Raw genomic sequence first — 11,858 nt, forward strand, 5'->3', positions numbered from 1 at the left:
GTGAGACAAGATTCCATCAAAATCCTAGAGAAGAACACAGGCAACACCCTTTTTGAACTCGGCCATAGTAACTTCTTGCAAGATACATCCACGAAGGCAAAAGAAACAAAAGCAAAAATGAACTATTGGGACTTCATCAAGATAAGAAGCTTTTGCACAGCAAAGGATACAGTCAACAAAACTCAAAGACAACCTACAGAATGGGAGAATATATTTGCAAATGACATTATCAGATAAAGGGCTAGTTTCCAAGATCTATAAAGAACTTATTAAACTCAACACCAAAGAAACAAACAATCCAATCATGAAATGGGCAAAAGACATGAACAGAAATCTCACAGAGGAAGACATAGACATGGCCAACATGCATATGAGACAATGCTCTGCATCACTTGCCATCAGGGAAATACAAATCAAAACTACAATGAGATACCACCTCACACCAGTGAGAATGGGGAAAATTAACAAGGCAGGAAACAACAAATGTTGGAGAGGATGCGGAGAAAAGGGAACCCTCTTACACTGTTGGTGGGAATGTGAACTGGTGCAGCCACTCTGGAAAACTGTGTGGAGGTTCCTCAAACAGTTAAAAATAGACCTGCCCTACGACCCAGCAATTGCACTGTTGGGGATTTACCCCAAAGATACAAATGCAATGAAACGCCGGGACACCTGCACCCCGATGTTTCTAGCAGCAATGGCCACGATAGCCAAACTGTGGAAGGAGCCTCGGTGTCCAACGAAAGATGAATGGATAAAGAAGATGTGGTTTATGTATACAATGGAATATTACTCAGCTATTAGAAATGACAAATACCCACCATTTGCTTCAACGTGGATGGAACTGGAGGGTATTATGCTGAGTGAAGTAAGTCAGTCGGAGAAGGACAAACATTATATGTTCTCATTCATTTGGGGAATATAAATAATAGTGAAAGGGAAAATAAGGGAAGGGAGAAGAAATGTGTGGGAAATATCAGAAAGGGAGACAGAACGTAAAGACTGCTAACTCTGGGAAACGAACTAGGGGTGGTAGAAGGGGAGGAGGGCGGGGGGTGGGAGTGAATGGGTGACGGGCACTGGGTGTTATTCTGTATGTTAGTAAATTGAACACCAATAAAAAAATAAATTAAAAAAAAAAAAGAAAAAGGAGACAACTGCGCTTGAATAACTTTATGTCAATACATTTGAAAGTGTAGATTAAATAGAAAGCTTACTAGAGGGACGCCTGGGTGGATCAGTGAGTGGTTGAGCTTCTGCCTTGTGCTCAGGTCCTGATCCTGGGATCTGGGATGGAGTTCTGCATCAGGCTTCTTGCAGGGAGCCTGCTTCTCCCTCTGCCTATGTCTCTCTGCCTCTCTCTCTCTCTGTGTGTCTTTATAAATAAACAAATCTTAAAAAAAAGAAAAATCACTAAAAAATATAACACACCAAAGATGATTCAAAAAATTTACACATTCTCAATAGCATTGTAACCTGCAAGGAAATGAAATCTTTAGTCAAAAATCTTCACTCAAAGGGCAGCCCCGGTGGCGCAGCGGTTTGGCGCCGCCTGCAGCCCGGGATGTGATCCTGGAGACCGGGATCGAGTCCCACGTCGGCCTCCCTGCGTGGAGCCTGCTTCTCCCTCTGCCTGTGTCTCTGCCTCTCTCTTGCTCTCTCTGAATGAATAAATAAATAAATCTTAAAAAAAAAAAAAACTTCACTCAAAGAAACCTCCAGGCCTGTATGGCTTTGCCAACAAATTATAGCAAATGTTGAAGGATCAAGTAGTTCCAGTCTGATGCAAACTTTTTCAGGGCATTACAGAAAAAGACAAAAAAACATTCCCCAACTCAGGAGTCTAGCACAACCCTCATAACAAAAGCCTGACAAAGACAGAACAAGAGAGAAAAATTATAGGATGGCCTCACTCATGAAAATAGGTAACAAAAATCCTAAACAAAATATTAGCAGCTAGAATACAGTATTATGTTTAAAAACAAAATGCCCAATTAACTCATGAAAGTGTGTTCACAAGTTAGTAATTATTAGTAACCAGAGAAATTTAAGTGAAGCAATGGAATACCGTTACCACATATACCCGGTTGGCTAAAATGAAACAGCCTGACAATACCACACGTTGGTGTGAAAAAGAGGCAGGAAGAATTGCCATTCACCGATCCCGGGTCTCCAAGGATCACGCCCTGGGCTGTAGGCGGTGCTAAACCGCTGAGCCACAGGGGCTGCCCTAGAGCAGGGATTCTTAATGTGCCGTCCTTGGTCGAACAGCAGCATCAGCAGCACCTGGAAACTCCTTAGAAATGCCAAATTCCTAAGATCCACTCCAAACTTACTCAATCAGCAATACTAGCGGGAGAGCCCAGCAGTCTGTGTTTTAACAAACCCTCCTGGTGATTTTGGTGTATATTAAAGCTTGAGAACCGCTACCGGAAAGAACTAGGAATATATATCCAGCAAGATACATGGACAAGGATGTTTTTAACAGCACTGTTTATAATAGCCAGACATGGAAAACAAGCCAAATGTCCGTCAATATCGTAATTGGAAAATAAGTTATGCAGTAGTTATGCAGTGTAATGAAATAATAAAAATGAATCCTAGGTGTACCAAAGAGCATAGATGGCTCAAGCATAATGGTGAGTAAATATTCAAGACACTAAGAATATATATTTTTATATACGCATAGAAAAAAGTGGGGTGCCTGGGTGGCTTCAGTGTCTACCTTTGGCTCAGGTCATGATCCTGGGGTCCTGGGATAGAGCCCTGCATTGGGCTCCCTGCTTAGTGAGGAGCCTGCTTTTCCCTCTCCCTCTGCCACTCCCCCCTCCACCGCTTTTGATCTCTCTCTTTCTCTCTTTCTCAAATAAATAAATTAATAAATAAAATCTTTGGGGAGCCCGGGTGGCTCAGTGGTTTAGCGCCGCCTTCGGTCCAGGGCGTGGTCCTGGAGACCCGGAATCGAGTCCCGCGTCGAGCTTCCTGCATGGAGCCTGCTTCTCCCTCTGCCTGTGTCTCTGCCTCTCTCTCTCTCTCTGTCTCTATTAATAAATGAATAAAATCCTTAAAAAAATAAAATCTTTTTTAAAAAGTCCTTGTCAAACCGTGCAAATGTATTCTAAGAACCAAAACTGTACCTCCGGCCCTAACCTCAGCTCTCCAGGCTGGCATATAGTAGTATTGCCACATAATGTGTGCTCAGCCTGACAAGTATGGCTCTTTATAATTATCTTTATAGTGACTGCAAAGTATTTCATAATTTGGACATACCATATGTTATTTAGCCATTTCCTTGTTGATGGGCTTTCTGAGAATATTACTTTGGCTGCACCAATAGACTGAAAATTGTATAAAGTGAGAACCATAATTGTCTTTTTCAAAAACAGTGCCTGCTATTCAACAGTTATTTAATTGAATTGATTTTCCAGATTAACATTGGCATAAGAAAAAATACCCTGGCCAGTTTTATTTATCTTTATTATAGCATAGGTCGATTCCTTGTAAATTTTGTTTACAGTGAATTAGCATAGAAAATCCAGGTAGCTCTGGGTGTAATGATATAATAAATGTTCTAGAAAATGAGACCCTGGATTCTGGAGTAGAGTGATCCTCTGAGATTATTTAATTTCCCTACGTGACATCTCTTCTCTGTTTCAGTGCTATAGCAACTAAGAAATGGGTTAAGCCTTGGAGTAGGAAATTATATGTATCACATTTTTCTGAGAGTGTTTACTTAAGATATCCAAGCTTTCTTAAATGTATTTGACTCTGTATTCTAATTTGTGATTTGGGAACATATGACACCATACCTGAACCTCTATGGAATGACTGGTTCCAGAGAAGATGCTTTAGTGCAAGAGAGGTGACTTGGAGCCTTTGAAATTTGACTCCATATTCTCTACTTTATGACAAGTTGTCCAGCCAAATCCTAGTAGAATTGTAAAGGAGGCTTCCTTGAACATTGATTGTCAGGACAGAACCCGTGAGCAGGTGCAGAAAAGGGCAGCAGATGGGTATGGCTCAGAGGAGAGAGGCCAGCAGCTCGGACATTGGCTGGGCCCTGTCAGGTTTACCTTGAAATTTCCATTGTGACGTCATATGGGGTCACACACAGCCTTGAGGGAGAGGAGCTGAGAGGAGCATTGGGTTGAGAGGAGCATTGGGTTGAATAATGGCACTGATTTGGGGGCTGGCCATGCCGCCTCCACCATATGTCAGCCTTCTACTATTATTTGGTTTCCTTGCATGGGGACTTTGGATACTCTTTTCTGGGAAACAGAGCAGGAAGCAGGTGGCAACCAAGACAGACTCCAAGGTATGTAATGCAACCCTCCCTTGAAATTCACTGCTCCCTGTCTCTGCCCCCGAAGCCATGGCAACTCCCACATCTTGGGCCATGAGAGGAACTGGCTGGGGAAAGAGGGGAGTTGAGATCGTTCCTATGCATGTCTTTTCGATAAGTACAAGTCATGCTTGATCCTGTTCCTTTCAGTTTGTTTCAACAAACCTCGAGCACCTATTATATGTGGTAGCATACTAGACATTGAAGAAAAATAAAACACCATCTCCCACCTTTTAGGAGCTCAAAGTGAACTGGGGGAGATGATCAAATGGGTCTGTATATATAATCCAAGGAAAGAGAACGTGATGAGTTAACAGAAGTATAAATATTGCTGCAGACGTTGGAGGTGGAGTGTTTCGAAGCAGGGAGATCTATAAAATGCCTCTGGAAAGCTCGGGTTTGAATTATGCTTCAGAGGAAGGGTAGGGCTTTGAAGGTGGATAGTGTGGATGGAAGAGAGTAGTGAAGACTTTCCTGATGTAGGGAATGGATTGAGAAAAAGCATGGGAAGTTGAAGAGTGTTGGATGTGTTTGTAGAGAGGACACCTATGAGGATGGAGCGTAGAATAGGGAGCCCAATGAGAGAAAATTTTAGAAAATTGGTAGAGATGACATTGTAGAGGGCTTTGAATGCCAGGCTGAATGCTTCTCATAAATATTATTCCCATATGCAATTGAAAGATGGCAGAGGGGTGAGAATGGGGAAAATTAACAAGGCAGGAAACCACAAATGTTGGAGAGGATGTGGAGAGAGGGGAACCCTCCTGCACTGTTGGTGGGAAGGTGAACTGCTACAGCCACTCTGGAAAACTGTGTGGAGGTTCCTCAAAGAGTTAAAAATAGATCTGCCCTACGACCCAGCAATTGCACTGCTGGGGATTTTCCCCAAAGATACAGATGCAATGAAACGCCGGGACACCTGCACCCCGATTTTTTTTTAAGATTTTATTTATTTATTCATGAGAGACACACAGAGAGAAAGAGGCAGAGACACAGGCAGAGGGAGAATCAGGCTTCATGCAGGGAGCCCGACATGTGACCCAATCCCGGGTTTCCAGGATCACGCCCCGAGCGGAAGGCAGGCGCTAAACCGCTGAGCCACCCAGGGATCCCCCACCCCGATGTTTCTAGCAGCAATGTCCACAATAGCCAAACTGTGGAAGGAGCCTCGATGTCCATCGAAAGATGAATGGATAAAGAAGATGTGGTTTATGTATACAATGGAATATTCCTCAGCCATTAGAAACGACAGACACCCACCATTTGCTTCGACGTGGATGGAACTGGAGAGTATTATGCTGAGTGAAATGAGTCAATCGGAGAAGGACAAACATTATATGGTCTCATTCATTTGGGGACTATAAAAAATAGTGAAAGGGAATAAAGGGGAAAGGAGAAAAAACGAGTGGGAAATATCTGAAAAGGAGACAGAACATGAGAGACTCCTAACTCTTGGGAACGAACTAGGGGTGGTGGAAGGGGAGGTGGGCGGGGGGTGGGGGTGACGGGCACTGAGGGGGGCACTTGATGGGATGAGCACTGGGTGTTATTCTATATGTTGGCAAATTGAACACCAATAAAAAATAAATTTATATAAAAAAAAGGAAAATGGCAGAGGGTGCCTGGGTGGCTCAGTTGGTTAACCCTGTGATTCTTTTATTTTTATTGAAGGTTTTATTTATTTATTCATGAGAGACAGACAGACAGACAGACAGAATAGGCAGAGACACAGGCAGAGGGAGAAGCAGGCTCCATGCAGGGAGTCCAATGTGGGACTTGATCCCAGCACTCCATCCCTGCACTGGATACCCGGACTCTAGGATCACGCCCTGGGCTGAAGGCGGCACTAGACCCCTGAGCACCCCCGGGGCTGCTGGAGAGTCTGCCTTTCTAACAAGTTCCCAGGTTCTGTTACTGCTGTTAGGCTACAGACCACTTTCTTTCTTCAGAACAGAAAATTTTATTTTATTACTTAAAAATTTTAATTCCAGTATGGTTAACATACAGTGTTATATAAGTTTCAGGTTTACAATATAGTAATTCAGCAATTCTGTACATTACTCGGTGCTTGTCAAGATAAGTGTACTCTTAATCCCCTGTTTTTACCCATCCCCCACCCACCTCCCCTCTGGTAACTATCAGTTTGTTCTCTGAAGTTAAAGCAAGTTAAAAACAACATGTCAGGGACGCCTTTGTGACTCAGCGGTTGAGCGTCTGCCTTCAGCTCAGGGGGTGATCCGGGGTCCAGGGTAAAGTCCCACCTCAGTCTCCTTGTGGGGGTCTGCTTCTCCCTCTGCCTATGTCTCTGCCCCTGTCTCTCTTTCTCTCTCTTTCTGGGTCTCTCACAAATAAACCAATAAAATCTTTTTAAAAATGCAACTGATTTACTGTATTTTGCAACTTCTCTAAATTCGTTTATTAGCTCTAATTGGGATTTTGTGTGTGTATTCTTAGGATTTTCTGACAACAAGATTATGTCATCTGTGAATAGACATGGAGATAGTTTAACTTTTTCCTTTCCAATTGAGATGGCTTTTATTTTTCTTACCTAATTGCTCTGGTTGAAGTTTCTAGTCCAATATTAAAGAAAAGTAGTGAAAGTGAGTATCCTTGTCTGTTCCCCCCCTTAAAGGCAAAGCTTTCAGTCTTTCACTGCGAAGAATGATATTAGCAGAGGGTTTTTCATAAATACTATTTACTATATTGAGGACATCCCTTCGAACCCTAGTTTGTTGAGTGTTTCTATTTTTTATAAATCATGAGTGAGTGTTGGATTTTGCCAATGCCTTTTCTCCATCAGTTGACATAATTGTTCAGGTTTTTCCTCTTCATGTTATTTCTTAAAGGTTTTATTCATTCATTCATTCATTCATTCGAGACACACACAGAGAGGCAGAGACATAGGTAGAGGGAGAAGCAGCCTCCTCATGGGGAGCCTGATGGGGGACTCGATTCCAGGACCCTGGGACTACAACCTGAGCCAAAGGCAGACACTCAACCACTGAGCCACCCAGGTGCTGCTCTCTTTGTGTTATTAATGTGGTATATCACATTGGTTTACTTTCTTAGGTTAAACCACCTTAGTGTTCTTGGGAGATCTTACTTTCAACACTTCTGTCCAACATCGGATTGCTTAGCTAAAACATTTGCTAATACCATGAATGAAATTGTATAGACTGTTTTAATATACTCTCAGAGACTGATGTCCTGAATCAAAAGGAAGAAATAAAAATTATTTTATTTGAAGTGGCAACACATATCACTTCTGTCTTTAAAATGATCTGGGGTGTGCCTGGGTGGCTCAGTTGATTAAGTGTCTGCCTTTGGCTCAGGTCATAATCTTAGGATTCTAGGATGGAATAGGTTCTCCACTCAAGTGGGAACCTGCTTCTCCCTATCCCTCTGTTTGCCACTCCCCCTGCTTGTGATCTCTTCTCTGTCAAATAAATAAATAAATAAATAAATAAATAAATAAATAAATAAATAAATAAAATGACCTGGAACAACTTGGCTTCCACCTATATTTTAGTTTCATCTCTCACTACTTAGCAAAAGTACACCCAACAAATCATGACTTTATAATCTTCTTGGTGATGTTCCCATTGGCTGGAATGCTCTCTCTTTACCTAAAAATCTTCTGGTGATAATTTAAACTCCAGTTCAATTGGCAATTTCTTGAGTAATTTTTTCCTTTTTTCCCAGGCAGTTAACCACTGTCCTCTTTATTCCCTAACCTTTATATTTCTGTTACCACATGATATTGTAACTTAGGCGTTTAGACCTCTGTTTTCCCCAGTAATGGGAGTTCCCAGAATACAGGGATCTCATTAACTTTTGTAGTCCTGGCACCTAACGTAATGCCTAGAAGTTAGTAAGCGCTCATTAGATGATTTATGAATAAGTGAATGGGGTGGTAATTGTTGCTGTGGTTATGGTTACCAACTGGATCAATAATTGTATCTGTAAGACGAAATGTGCTGTTGATAAATTCTCTAACCTAGAACATTTTCTGGTTTTATTTTTTTCCTTTTTGTGCCCCTCTAGACTTCAAGGCAGCATAAATTGAAAAAGATCCAGAAATTCACAGGTCAGAGAGATCTTATACTTTATTCTTTAGCTCAAGGCTAATGACAAATCAACAGTGGGTCTGCTTTTAGACTGTAGACTTTAATAACAGGGAGAGGGAGGTAGGTTGAAAAAGATTGTATAAGTGAAAGAAATGTGCCTATTCTTCCTAACATCTGCAAAGATGCTGAATTCTTTCTGGTAACTTCCAAAGAGATGTAAACTGATTTATAGTTCTTTCTATGCTTCTGTTCCTCATGCTTTCTTTCCTAATTTCCTTTTATGCAAAACTCAAAGTATCAGGAAAGAAATTTGATGAGATCTTTAGTGGGGGAAGTTTCGATACATTTTTCCCCTGCCATAGACGCTGAATAGACTCCTTTGAAGGAAAAAATATGTATTACAGATTTATTTCCCTTACTCCAACTCCCTACTACCATGATTGTTCCAGCTGTTTCCAATGACTTACATCCACTACATGGTAAAGGTGGCACAGTATATTTTAAAATATAAAAACTTAGACCTACATTACGTCTGAGCTCTATCACTACTTAACTTTATGATCCTGGACATGATTTCACCTTCGATCTCTTCTTTGTAAAACAAGTGGCTTGAACTAGGTGGTATCAATAATTATGATTCTAACAGATTCTTTACCTCTGCTCCCAGCTTCCCAGTGGGAAGAAAATCTCAGAATGGGTTGCTCTGAAGCTAACCTGACAAAGTGAGTAAAATTGATCGTCACTATTTATTCTTTCTTTCTTCAGCCTACCCTACTGATAAACCCTGTAAAATTAGGAGAAAGATACCTAGTACTGTTTTACTTTTCTGACTGATAGTAGTTTCCTTTCTAACTTAAGCCACTCTTCTTATTGGTTTCCTTATTAGTACTTTTAATATCACTTCAATTACACTGACACACTCTGTTGTATCCAGCTTTTCAAGACTCCCTGTGGGATGGGCCCAGGAATATATACTCTGGTCAATGAACAGAAGTCTTCAACAGATCTTCAAACATCTGGAATGCACAAGGTCAGGGAAGGTAGTTTCTGGGTGGGGGTTGAAAGTGATGAAAGTTTTTGGTATTTTTTTTTTTTAGGTAAACTCTACCCCCAATGTGAGGCGCAAACTCACAGTCCCGAGATCAAAAATTCCATGCTATACTGACTGAGGCAGCCAGGTACCCCCAAGCTGGTAGAACTTTTAAGAGAGAGGAAGGAAGGGACTGAAGGGAGGAAGGGTTATAGAGAGGGAAGGAGGGGAGGGAAAGAGAGAGGGAAAAGAGAGATTGTTAGTTGGTTGGTTGGTTAGTTTTGATAGTGGGGATAAATTCTGAGTTCAAAGGTTTAAGAACAACTGGTTTATGAATCATTTCTGATTGCAGTGGAGACAATGGCCTCCCTTTCCTCCTGGTAGAGGAATTCTTTCTATAAGTAATTGAAGTTGGAGGGATCCCTGGGTGGCGCAGCGGTTTGGCGCCTGCCTTTGGCCCGGGGCGCGATCCTGGAGACCCAGGATCGAATCCCACGTCGGGCTCCCGGTGCATGGAGCCTGCTTCTCCCTCTGCCTGTGTCTCTGCCTCTCTCCCTCTCTCTGTGTGACTATCATAAATAAATAAAAATTAAAAAAAAAAAAAGTAATTGAAGTTGGGGAAAGCAACCTCTTTTGTTGTTGTACTCCCTCAGGTCAAAATATTTTACATTTGAAATGGCCACTATCTTTCCCTTTTCCTACTTTTCCTACCTTCTCCTGCTTCAAAGCAAATGGAATTTTTCTTTATTTCTTAGATCAAGTCTTATGCACTCATGTTTGCAAGAATCTTCGGATATGATTTCTTCCTCCACCTCCTCTGTGTTTGTGTCTCAGGAGCCTGTTCTACCCTGTTGTGGCTGTAAGAAGGCAAAACATTCTACTGATCACAGCATCTCCTCTGGATCATTATGCAACAGCTCCAGCCTGTCACACCTTTCTGTCATTTCTGAAGGAACAACCTGTCAACTCCAGAGCCTTAGTTTACCCATTTTACCCAAAAACCAGTCTTCTGTGCTCAGGAACCAAGGCACATCCCTGCCCCCTTTTCAACTCTCACAGCTTGAGAAATCAAATCTTTTGGAGGATTTGGCAGCTCTTTCACCATTAAGGTCTCAAAGCTCTGTTTTTGAATCCCCAGGTCTCTGTCAACAAGAACAAACAAAGAATGGGAGAGGGAGCAAGAGTCATTTGACATTGGATCATGGGTCAAGTTCTATCTGCAAGGCAAGACCACGATTCTCAGGGCGGGCTCCACTCCAGCTCTCTCCTTTGGCTAGGTGGAAGTTAGAAGGACATATGGCTTGGAAGGTTTGTACTTTGAAGGAACAAACAGTTCCTCTGCCTGTGAAGGAATCATGGGAAATGCTGCATTATTTAACTGAGGCACGAGGAGGAGTAGTCCCTGAACCAGAGAAACCTCAAATGCAGGTATCTATGCCTACCCATCAAAGCACTGAACAAAGTATCAACAATAAATCCCCAAACTGTCCATCATTCCAGCTCCATGTGAATATTGGAGTGGAATCTGGATTGAATAGAACAGAAACAAAAATTTCACAGTCACTTATCCCAGGTAAGCTGTCACAACTGGGGGATGGCCCCCAAATCGTTGAATCCAGGCCCTTAGTTACATCACTGGGCACTCCACCTCCCAAAAGTTTAGGAGTTGACATAGTTCAAGGGGAAACCAATTTCCTGCAGAAGAAGCCAAAACACATCCTAGAGCTTAGTATAGAGCAGAGGGTCATAGGTTTTCCGGAAAAAAGGATGCAGCAGCATGAGACCCAAGTGACTAAAGTGGAGCTGGCCCCAAGGCTATCATATCAAGTTACAGATAGCATAAAGGTAACTCCATTGGCATTACTTCAAGTCATGGATTCAATGGGGATCATCCCAGAATCACATTCAGAAGTGACAGAATCTGTGGGTTTGTTCCCACAGCCACCAGATGAAGTTGGGAAACCAGTGGAAACGATGAAAAGAGTGAGTGTAAGCACAAAACCATCATATCAAATCACTGAATCAGTGGAGGTAACATCAAGTCCTCAGCATCAAGTTATGAAATCAAAGATGACCTCCAGATCACCGAATCACGTCACAGATAATGTGAAGGTAACTCCTGTAGCATTGCTTCAAGTCATGGATTCTATCGGGATGATTAAAAAATCACATTCACATATCATAGAATCAGAGGGAATAACCCCAAGAACACAGTATCCAGCCATGGAGTCTGGAGATATAAACACATCGTTGGATCATGAAGTCATGCCACCAGGAGAGATAGGTCCACAGGTAGGACATGAAGTTGTGCAAACTGTGGAAATGACTGTAGGGCCACAGTTTAAAGTTGCTGAATCCGTGGACATAACCTCAAGGCCACAAAATCAAGCCATAGAACCATTGAACATTCCTCCAGGAC

At 42.1% G+C, this 11,858-nt stretch overlaps 1 protein-coding gene across 1 annotated transcript in view; it reads right to left on the minus strand.

The window, feature by feature from the left end:
- Positions 1-11,858, minus strand: part of LOC140612560 (large ribosomal subunit protein bL21m-like) — a 74,901-nt gene that overhangs the window by 31,228 nt on the left and 31,815 nt on the right. The gene's annotated exons all lie outside the window — the stretch shown is intronic.

The sequence above is a fragment of the Canis lupus genome, chromosome 21 (genome assembly GCF_048164855.1).
Source record: "Canis lupus baileyi chromosome 21, mCanLup2.hap1, whole genome shotgun sequence".
NCBI lineage: Eukaryota > Metazoa > Chordata > Mammalia > Carnivora > Canidae > Canis > Canis lupus.